General features: G+C 36.8%; 1 protein-coding gene across 1 annotated transcript in view; it reads left to right on the top strand.

Annotated features, from left to right (window-relative positions):
• The window catches only part of IPO7 (importin 7), a 47,679-nt gene that overhangs the window by 827 nt on the left and 34,719 nt on the right, over positions 1–12,133 (top strand). The window lies entirely within an intron of this gene.

The following is a 12,133-nucleotide window of genomic DNA, read 5'->3' as shown; positions in this document are numbered from 1 at the left end:
TTGACTGCTCTTCTACTCTGTTAACGCCTCAGTCCGGGAGGCTGCGCGATTTAGTGGAAAGTGTCAGGTGAAGTGCACCCTTCTGGGTAGAGCTGCAGCGCTAATTTCTTGACTGACCTTGGGCAAGTCGCTTAACCTTTCAATACTGAGTTTTTCCCATTCATAAAATTAGGCCGCGGGGTTTGGTGTGACAGTCAAGGGAGACATTGCCTTAAACGTGCCAAGCTCCATGTCAACTCTCTGAGGGTTGGTTTCTTTTTCTCCCATATTTTTGGAGGAGACTACGCTTTGTAAAACAGCCTTATAATGTGGGTATTTTATTGTGCTGTTTTCAGTTTGTTTCTAAATTTCTGCAACTTCTTATAGTTTAGTATTTTAAAGGCGTCTTAAAAGGATCACTGTCACTTCTTATGCCTTCCTATGAATTTGCCTAGCCTTTTTTTTTTTACGTAAAGAGAAGTCCTTCTTTGAAATAGAAATTCAATTAGTTTATGCTCCTCTTAGCTGCTAGGTACATAATTTATTTAAGCTGACTTCCAGGAGTATTTCTAATTGAACATCTTCATTGTACAAAGCTGTTTTAGAGATCCCTGGCCTCAAGGAACTTAAATTTTAAGAAGACCACCCACAGAGTTTAGACAAATGGAGTGTAAAATTATTCAGAATAAAAAGTTAAATCTATTTTACATGTAAATAAGACCATTCGATCTTGCCAAGAATGATGCTCAAACTCTTAGGCTCAAAGTCACCTTGGGAGGAGGATAGATTTCTTTTGGATATAAAATAGTGAATTGAAAGAAATTCCCACTTTGATCCATTACTAAACTATAGGGGGAGTTGTGGATCACTTTTTATTTTGACTTGTTTTGATAATAGACACAGGTTAAGATGAACCTTATTTTGTTCACGATGTGCTAAATGCATATATAAGCCTAGACACACTAAAAGTTTAGTCAGTAGTGATTTCTACCATGACTTTGCCCTAAAGCACATTATTTTGACTAAACATACTTGTGTGTAATTATTAATTTTAAAAACTACTATTTGAAAGAATTGGTTTGTAGGAAATTCGGGTAAGTAATAGTCTTGCAAATTTGAAATTCATTTATTCCTCAAGCAGGTATTGAATGTTCAGTTGTATGTACTAGCATCTTGTAATGGAGACCTGAGATAAGTATTTCACAAGCTAGTTTTTAGAAGATAAACAAATAATCAAAGTAGTATTCAAAGTGTTTATTATTTAACTGTTAAGCTGCTGTTAGGGTTTTGAAATACTCTGGAATAGTGAACACTGCTTATCTTTTCTTCAAAGAAAATTTGATATCTGGCCTGTATTTCTGTGATTGTGTTAAGTATTTACATTTTGAAAATTTCTTTCAGTTATTACACCTAGATATTTAGTAATTTTCCTAAGGTAATTTTTCTATTAATCAGAATATTCTCATTTTTAATCTTGATACCATTTTAATGAAGTGCTTCCATTTGATTACTTTTTTCTTTGACTTTCTTGTGGCAGAACCTTGATTTAGGAAATAGATCCCAGATAAGTCTTGAAGAAGCTTGACTGTAGTAAGAAGGTGGAAGTAACATTTTATTTCTGGCAAGCTCTTCTTGCTTTGAATAAAATAGGGTGAACCAGTCGTTCCATGATGTTTCATTCAACTGAAGCTACATTTTGGTTCATTTAGTTAAAAGGAAAGATCATTGCCTTTTGAATGGATCTCTTCAGCTAAGTGAAGTAATCACTAACTCTTTAAAAATTGTATATGTTATCAAAGTAATAGAGTGCATATAGTTTAAAAACAAAACCAAAAGTGCCCTTGTCTCAGAGTGATTGTACTTAACTGTTCCATCTGCTTGGAACCCCTTTTACTCAGTTGTCTTCCAGACTTCTGACTTCCCTCTATCACTGTTCAGCTGTCTCCATATCCCTAGGGAGTGGCCTGATTACCATGCTCCCTGTCTCCTTTCACTTGTTTATTTTTCTCTGTGTCACTGATTTATCATATGTATTTTACATATTGTTTCCCCAGTATAACTTTTGAGTTTCATGAGGTCAGGAATTTTTGTGTTTTGTTACTGCCATTCTTTGGTTGTTAATGGTAGGCTTTTCTGACTTCCTGTTATAATAGATAACAATATAGGCTTTAAATCTGTTATACCACCTCCACTTCGAGGATTTTAAGGGTGTTTTTATGTTTTTTATATTACATACAGATAAAGTTCCATTAGACTGTTAAAGACCGGAGTAAGGACACTCTTTTTGGCAGATATTTTTGAGATAAATCTGATTTAGTATTCCCCACTTATTCTGTAGTATGTTATGGATTTTGTTTTTTGAACCTCTGCTATGATTTGGAACCCATTGTTCATTGTCATCCCAATTTGAAATGTGTGTGTAACAAGCTTTGCCTCAAAGACTGAAGAAAATCATTTTAGTTTTTTTTAACTATTGAAGATTTCTGCACTAGCTGGAGGTGTTAAAGTTATTTAACCTCTAAGCATCATTTTTCTTAGTTAGTATGGTATGTCATTGTGTTGTGTGGGTTGAGTGAGATGGTAAATGTAAAAATTTTAAGAAAGTGTTTGGCACCTACTGAATTCTCCCCGGATAATTTAAATTACTGTTTAAGTGCCAGTTGATGAACCAGTCCAACATGCAATACATTTTATTTCCTACTTTACTACTAACTTAGTAGTTGTTCACCTTAGTGGCAGATGATCAAGGACTAAAGGAGAAAGAACACAGTAGATATTATTTAGACACTGAGCTCACTAGTAGATAGCATTATTGCAGCATGAAAACTGGCACTCTTATAAGCAGAGTGCCTGGCACATTATAGGCTCTTCATAAATATTTGTTGAATGCAGAGAGATATAAGAATTTGAATAATAGAAATGTTAAGAATACTCATCTTTGAATTGTTAAAGTAGGTTTGTGTTACAGAGATCTGTCACTTCTCATTTAAATTCTGTACTATATATTCTAGTATATCTAGAAGTACAATTTAAAAATTTGTTTAATCTAAAATATGTGCATTTGGTATTCATTCAACATTAACTCTTTCTTATTTCCAGAGACTATTTGTTCTTGAATACAAAGACTGTCCTTTCCTATCTGTATACACACACACACACACTCAGTCTCAGAAATACTTGTTTTTTCATTTGCAGTATAAAGAAAATATGTCTGAAGATTTTTGGCAGATTATAATAACAGAATAACACCTCTGCTCTCTTCCTGCTTTAGCTGCCAGTGTCCTTCAATGGAAACCTTTCTACATGCACACCTTTACTCATGCGGCTCACCCCTCCTGTTAAGCTCTTATCACCTAAAACTAAAATTTTTCCTAACCATAAATCTCATTTAAATCTCTTTTAAACCTTCAGTTCGTAAGCTTAATTGCTATAAAGTGGTTATAGAGGCAGAAATGCTGCTTTTTTTCACATGCTTAATGTGAAAAAAAGTAAGAGGACATAACTTTGATAAGTTTCTTGATATTTTGTGTTTATTTATTGGCTGCGTTGGGTCTTCGTTGCTGCATGAGGGCTTTCTCTAGTATCCTTTTATTTATTTATTAACCTATTAATTAATTTATTTTATTTTATTTTTTGGCTGTGTTGGGTCTTTGTTTATGTGTGTGGGCTTTCTCTGGTTGTGGTGAACAGGGGCTATTCTTCGTTGCAGTGCGAGGGCGTCTCAGTGTGACAGCTTCTCTTGTTGTGGAGCTTGGGCTCTAGGCACTTGGGCTTCAGGAGTTGCAGCACGTGGGCTCAGTAGTTGTGGCGCATGGGCTTAGTTGCTCCGCAGCATGTGGGATCTTCCCGGACCAGGGCTTGAACCTGTGTCCCCGGCATTGGCAGGTGGTGCTGCACCAGCAGGGAAGTCCTGTGTTTATCCTTAAAATTCATGAACTACCTAAGTCACATTTAGTTATCTTCATAGATGGTTACTATTATGACTGTAAGTGATATATTTATTTATAAATGGTTTATTTTATTTTATTTTATTAAAGGCTTATGAGGTATTTAATCAATGAAAATCTTAGGTCTGGAAAAGTGCAAAATGACAGCACATTTATAGGACAATTGGTGTATCTAGAAATTCAGGAAATATTTTTGAGATTATGGTGTATATCTTTGGAAGTTAGAGTAGTTTGTAGTCTGAGCAGGTAACATTCCTTAATTTCATGAAGTAGATCCTGTTGTGAATTTTGGAGAGGGAAAGTCCCTGGATTCTTGGACTGTTAGACAGGAAGTTATTCAGTGATAGAGCATGTTAAAGATTTGAAAGAAAGATAACGCCACGTTAATATTTGTAAGAAAACAATTTTCTTTTTCAGATATAGTAGATGCATGCATTATTTTACATGTCGTTTCTGTCAGTGGCACATTAACGATGAGTTGATTTAAAGTGGGTTTTGTAGGGGTTTTGTGTTTTTGTCACTGAGTAATTTTAATTAAGTTCTTAAAAACTCCTTTGTTGGAAAGCATTACTGCTATTTAATGAAAGGCAGAAGGACACAGTGAAGAGCCTCAGCCTGATCCTGGTTTTACCTCACTGTGCCTCACATTTCAGGTAGGTAAGATAGATACAGTATTTGCCTTTGTCAGTTTCTTTACTAGAGAGGGTAGAAATTCCTTGGCTCCTGAAATTGTCTGGTTGTATTCATTTTATGTAAACTCTGATGTCATAGTGCCCTTATGCCCCCCTCTTCCTTATAAATGGTGTAAAGTACAATAACTAATTGAAGGTCTGTTTGGTTACATTCCAAAATGTCAAGAAATAATAAAAAGTTACCTCTTAAAGAGTAAGCTTTAAAAAATACTGACATTAGGTGATTACATTGGAAAATATGGGTCTAGAAGGGAAATTGATATTGGAGAGAGCATGACTAAAATCTTAAGTCTGGTTTGAGGAAATGTAAACACTAAAGAGAAAATGTCTAGCAGGCAGTTGGGAATGTGGAACTGAAGTTTAGGAGAGAAAGCAGTAATAGAAAAGTGATTTTCTTCTGCAGATGAATTGAGAGGAAGGGAGTATGATCCAGAGGTGTGGGATGGACTAGAGGGTTGCATACACTGTGGGCCATGCCCATTTCGGGGACTTTGAGAAACATAGGAAAAAGGAGGATTGTACAGAACAGTAGGAGGAAGCCAAGAAAAGGAATTTCAAGTAAGAAGATTGGTTGTAGGTATAGTTTCCTTTTTCCTTAAATAAAGTTTATGAATTTTCTACCAGTGAACATGAATTCCTTTTGTAATAAGTAAAAAGCTATTAGAAAAAGAACGGGTTGTTGACATTTCTAAATGAAGGAAGTTAAAGCAAAATGAAGGGACTTCGCTGATGGTGCAGTGGTTAAGAATCTGCCTGTCGATACAGGGGACACAGGTTCCATCCCTGGTCTGGGAAGATCCCACAAGCTGCAGAGTAACTAAGCCCGTGTGCCACAACTACTGAGCCCATGTGCCGCACAACTACTGATGCCCACGTGCCTAGAGCCCATGTTCCACAACAAGAGAAGCCACTGCATTGAGAAGCCCACGCACAACGAAGAATAGCCCACAGTCTCCGCAACTAGAGAAAGCCCATGTGGAGCAGCGAAGACCCAACGCAGCCAGAAATAAAGTAAAATAGTAAATAAATAAATGTAAAAAAAATAAAGCAAAATGAAGACTTTGGCAGGGGTGGGGGAGGTGAGCTTTGAAAATATTGGTAACCTTGGAGAAAACAATTTCTAATGGCAGGGTTAGTGAGTGAAATACTAGTAAGGGGGTAGGAATAAGTTTGTAGGTTAAAAGTCTAGTAGGGTCAGGGGAAATTTGTTTATGTGATATATATATATATATCGTTCATTTCTTTTCTTTTGTAGTTAGACATTTTGGGGAGTAGGAGGAGCTACCTGTGGAGTAGAAGTTTTTCAGGCCTATTATTAACTGTTGTAATAATAGTTTTCCACCTGTAATGTTTTAATATCCTAGAATTACATCCTTCCTACTGCTTCAAGATCTTATCTTCCTGCAACATAGATCTGATCACGTTAAAAACTTTCAAAAAAAGTTCACAAATAATAGATCTTGATGTGGTCACAATTTGCCAGTTCATTTTTGTCTTTCACCATTTTCTTTCATTCTCCTAGTAATTTCTTTAACATAACCCATACTTCTTTTCCTTTTAAAAATCTTTTCTCTCCATCTCTGTGAGTTTAAATCCTTTAGGGTCTAACTAAAAAATTTACCTGTCCGTCTAATTAGAATTAATCTCCCAGCCTACTTGATAGTGGTGATCTTTTATCTCTGTAGTATCTGGCATGTTGTAAGTACTAGTAAATGGAGTGGAGTTAAAGGAGATGGAAATGGAGTTGGGGCTCTTGAAGAATTTTGATGAGGTGGGTTAAGGATGAATGTTGAATTATCCGGGTTGATGACAAATCATGAGATGGTAAGAAGTTGTCTAGAAAGGTAGTTTTGTGTTATGGTGAGCAGCTTTTAAACCTCAGTGTTAGCAGTTTTAGCTCTACTTAATGATATGTGATGACCCATTTATTTGTTGCTTCAGTTCTCCTGGTTCTCTGACTGCTTAGAAGCCAGGAGCTTGAGGAAGGGCCTATAATTAGTGTCAGCATCCAGAAGTTACATTTATGCTTTGACTCATAAAAGATTTATTGTAGCATCTTCTGAAGCCTAATCAGTGTATGCCAAACTTTGTGATAAAAATTGATGCTAGTGATATTTTTACTTAAATTTATTTTTTATATTATAAAATATGAAGACCTTTAAAATTAATGATAATATAGTAATAGTTAGCATGTGATAGAAATTCTTCTAAATATGTGATAGTTTGCTGTATCCATGAATGCCAGAAAGTTGTTAGAGATTACCCAATGCTTGAAAGATTTTTTCCCTAACTTGTATAGTTAATATATTTATTTGTTCTGTTTTTTTTTTTTTTTTGAGGTACACCAAGTTCAGTCATCTGTGTTTATATACATATTCCCGTATTTCCTCCCTTCCTCGACTCCCCCCCACCCTCCCCGTCCGAGTACTCTAATGCATCATCCATCCTCGAGTTGATCTCCCTTTGTTATACAGCAACTTCCCACTGGCTATCTATTATACAGTTGGTAGTATATATATGTCTATGCTATTCTCTCACTTCGTCTCAGCTTCCCCTTCACCCCCCACCCCCCCAAACCTCGAGTTCTCCCGTCCATTCGCTGCATCTGCGTCCTTGTTCTTGTCTTGTCACTGAGTTCATCAGTACCATTTTTAGATTCCGTATATATGAGTTAGCATACAATATTCGTCTTTCTCTTTCTGACTTACTTCACTCTGTATGACAGACTCTAGGTCTATCCACCTCATTACATATAGCTCCATCTCATTCCTTTTTATAACTGAGTAATACTCCATTGTATATATATGCCGCATCTTTATTCATTCATTTGTTGATGGGCATTTAGGTTGCGTCCATGTCCTGGCTATTGTAAAGAGTGCTGCAATAAACATTATGGTACATGTTTCTTTTGGGATTATGGTTTTCTCTGGGTATGTGCCCAGTAGTGGGATGACTGGATCATATGGTAGTTCTATTTGTAGTTTTTTAAGGAACCTCCAAACTGTTTTCCATAGTGGCTGTACCAACTTCCATTCCCCCCAACAGTGCAGGAGAGTTCCCTTTTCTCCACACCCTCTCCAACATTTGTTGTTTCCAGACTTTGTGATGATGGCCATTCTGATCGGTGTGAGGTGATACCTCATTGTGACTTTGACTTGCATTTCTCTGATGATTAGTGATGTTGACCATCTTTTCATGTGTTTGTTGGCCTTCTGTATGTCTTCTTTGGAGAAATGTCTATTTAGGTCTTCTGCCCATTTGTGGATTGGCTTATTTGCTTTTTTGGTGTTAAGCTGCATGAGCTGCTTGTATGTTTTGGAGGTTAATCCTTTGTCCATTGTTTCGTTGGCAACTATTTTTTCCCATTCTGAGAGTTGCCTTCTAGTCTTGTTTATGGTTTCTTTCGCTGTGCAAAAGCTTTTAAGTTTCATGAGGTCCCATTCGTTTATTCTTGATTTTATTTCCATTGTTCTGTGTTTTATAATTGTATAGATCTGTGAGGTTTTTTCCCCATTTTTAAATCTTACTGTATAATTTGCATACCGTAAAATTTACCTGTTTTAACTGAAAATCAGTGATTTTTAATAGATTTATTGAGTTGTGCAACTGTTAGCACAATCCAGTTTTGGAACATTTCCATTATCCCAGTAAGATGCCTCTTGCAGTTTATGGTTAATCCCCATCCCAGCCTCAAGTGATTACGCACCTACTTTCTGTCTCAATTTTCTTGAGAACCTGATGTTTGATAATTAGTACTAATTTAAGTCCATTTGTTACCTTTGGGAGGATACAAGGCTTCCTGCCCTAGGGATTTCAGCTGGATGGGGCCAGTAGATAGATGTCCGAGGTTGAGATTGCTTGTGCTATTCCACGGACAGAAATATCCTTTCTTTCTTACCCTTACTCTAGCTCTGTTGTCTGAAAGCAACACTTTTGTCAGTTGCACTTTTTGGATTTATGCTGGTGTGGTTTTTTGTTTTGTTTTGTTTTATAAATTTATTTATTTATTTTATTTCTTTATTGGCTGCGTTGGGTCTTCGTTGCTGCACATGGGCTTTCTCTGGTTGCTGCGAGCGGGGGCTACTCTTCATTGTGGTGCGCAGGCTGCTCGTTGTTGAGTGGCTTCTCTTGTTGTGGAGCACGGATCCTAGGCATGTGGGCTTCAGTAGTTGCGGCACATGGGATCAGTAGTTGTGGCTCACGGGCTCTAGAGCACAGGCTCAATAGTTGTGGCACACAGGCTTAGTTGCTCCACGGCATGTGGCATCTTCCTGGAGCAGGGATCGAACCCATGTCCCCTGTATTGGCAGGGGGATTCTTAACCACTGCACTACCTAGGAAGTCCTAGTTTCATTGATTTTTTAAAAATAAATTTATTGAATTCAGCCACTTTAGTATCCAGTTCAGTGATTTTTAGTATATTCACCGTTATGCATCCATCACCACAAACTTTAGAACATTTTTATCACCCCAAAAAGAAACCCCGTACCGTTCGCCGTTACTCCTCATTCCCGACTACACCTCCAGTCCTAGGCTACTTTCTGCCCATAGATTTGCCTATTTTGGATATTTGATGTACGTGAAATCATGCAATCTGTAGTCTTTTGTGACTGGCTTTTTTCACACAGCGTAGTGTTTTTAAGGTTCATGCATGTTGTACCATATGTCAGTATTTCATTCTTTTTATTATTGAATACTGTTACATGAATGTATGGATATGCCACATTTTGCTTATCCATTCATCAGTTGATGGACATGTGGGTTGTTTGCACTTTTTTTATGAATAATGCTGTGAATGTTCAAGTAAAGGTAGTCTTATTGATTTTTTTCTTTTCTTTTAATTGCGGGATAATTTACATATAATACAAATCTCAAAAATATGTACAGCTCAGTCAGCTTTTACCTAGGTACCACCATCCAGATTAAGATAGATGGATAGATAGATAGATAAAATATTTCCATTGGCCTAAAACTTTCCCTTGTGACCTGTCTTCAGATTACCATTAGTCTGACCTCTGTTACCTATAGCTTGGATTTGCCTGTCCTTAAACTTCATATTAAGAATCATATAGTATGTGATATAGTCTGGCTTCTTTCTCAGCATGTTTTTGAGGTCTGTAATTATTGCTTGATTCCATAGATTGGTTTTATTTTGTCTTAAGTTATTGTATAGTATTTTGTTGTATGCATTGTACCACAGTTTGTTTATACATTCACTTGTTAATGGACAGGTATTATTGTGAACATAATCACTTATTTCTCTTGGATATATTAGGGGGAAATTGCTAGGTTGTAAGATAGGTGCATGTCAGATACTGCCAGTTTTCCAAAATGGTTGTGCTGTTTTATACATCTACCAGTGTTCCACTTTTTTCCCATCTTGACCAGTGCTTTGGTATATTGCATATATTGTTTTGGGGTAGGATTGTCTTGCCCACTTGTACTAATTTGTGTTTGTGTATGTGGTCTCGCTGCGTGGCTTGTGGAATCTCAGTTCCCTGACCAGGGATTGAACCAGAATCCTAACCACCAGGCAGCCAGCGAACTCCCCATTTGTTACGTCGTGATATTTGCCAAAATACTTTTCATGTTTATTCCTTATAGCTATCCTGTGAAGTAGATTTTGTTATACTAACTTTGTAATTAAGTTTGCTGAATCAAACTTGCTCTAGAGTTAAAAATGTAGGAAGTGACATCATTTATGTTTATAACCAGTACTGTCTGATGCTAGCAGTTCATTCCAGGAGTTCACAATTTGATGCAGGAGATAAGACATCTACTGTAATATTAATGGCCTAAAAAGTGCTATAGTAATAGTCTGTGGGCTCATTGGTCTAAAAATATAAATACACCTTTTCACTCTACACAGCCCGGAGGTGATCGCAACTGCTTCCAAGGCACCTTTTTTGTTGATTCATTCAGTTTTTCTTTCAGTAAATTTGTTGAGTATTTTGAATGTCAAACATGAGAAGCTGGGTATACAGACAGTAAAGTCCTTACTCTCAGTGGAGCATAAAGTCTAATAGGAGAGGCAGACATAAAACCAGTCTACAAATACAATAATTACAAATATGTAATAAGTATCATGAAGTAAAAAAAACCCTGGAGCTTATGAGAGTAATAGGGAGCCCTACTTAGCCCTAGTGTGATCAGTGAAGAAATGTTTCTTTAAGGAAATATTTAAACTGAGACCCAAAGAATGTGGAGCTGTGGAGCATTGGAGAGAAGTATTGCAGGTAGAAAGTCACAGCATGTACAAAGACTCTGAAGTGAGGTAATGTTTGTTGTTGAAAGAACCTAAAGAAGGCTGCTAAGGTGGTGCATTGGAGGATGCGAAGGTGTCTTTAAATGAGGCTGAAGAAGTAGGCAGTGGCAAGATAAGACAGGGCCTTTTAGGCTTCAGGAAATAGAGTAGAAAATTGTTAAAAGGTTTGGTTAAAGGGGATTAGTTTACAATATTGGCTGCTAAATAGAGAATCGTTGCAGGAGGGGGGTGGTTACATTAAGAGAGATGATAGTCGTTTGGACTAGGTTGGTGTTAATGGGAATGGAGGAAGTGAATATATTAATTATACAAGCATTTTGGATATGCAATTGATAGGGCCTGATATTTTGAATTGGGATAAAGAAGAGGAAAGTAGTAAAGATGACTTTTGAGTTTTCAGACATGGGTAACTGAGGATAGTGATGACAAGGGTTGGGAGAGGTGGTACAAGGAAGTAGAGTCACAGCTTTTAGGGGAAAAATGATTTGAACAAACTCAGTTTGAGAATATTGTGAGATAATGAAGGTAGGGATGTTAAATAGGTCTGTTAGAGTGTCCTGGTCTGGAAGTGATATATTTGATTTATAGATAGTATTTAAAGACAGGAGTTGGATGAAATCAGCTGGGGTACAGAAAAGATGGCCTGTGACTGAGTTCTTGCACCAGGTTCTAGCATTTGTACATAGAATGAGAAGCAAGCAAAGGAGTCTGAGAACATACCAGGAAAAGTGGTGTATGAACTATGTAGGTGGAAGGGTGTTTCAAGAAAATGATAATGGTAACTTCCTGTCTATTTAGAGTACTGGAAAGGGTAAATTCCTCCCCTTTATCGAAAATTGCTCCTGTCCAGGTCTTAAATTTAAGCATTACTTCTGGATTAGAAGATTCTACTTTTGATTCTTCCATAGTGTTTTCTATTTCTTCCATTATACTTTATTGCAGTTACCTGTTTGATTATCTTGTTTTCCTTCATTGTTCAGTTTCCATGAGGTCATGGAGACTCATTGCCTTGCTTAACCTTGTATTTTCAGCTCCTGGCATAGTGTTTTGCACCAAGAACACCTAAATAAATAATTTTTGGAGTGACTGGATGAGCAAAGTATCACTCTGGTTCCAGTATGGAAGACATTTTTTTATATCCAAAGGGAAATTTTTCTAAGAATGTGTTTGTAGAATATGTGAAAAAGTCTGTAAGAAAGAAATGAAAATAAAAATCACTAGTGTCCATGTGAACATGTGCAGAAAAATAC

Source organism: Hippopotamus amphibius, chromosome 9, assembly GCF_030028045.1.
Source record: "Hippopotamus amphibius kiboko isolate mHipAmp2 chromosome 9, mHipAmp2.hap2, whole genome shotgun sequence".
In the NCBI taxonomy this organism is placed as follows: domain Eukaryota; kingdom Metazoa; phylum Chordata; class Mammalia; order Artiodactyla; family Hippopotamidae; genus Hippopotamus; species Hippopotamus amphibius.
The sequence above is the reverse complement of the archived record's forward strand: the minus strand, read 5'-3'. Positions and strand labels throughout refer to the sequence as shown.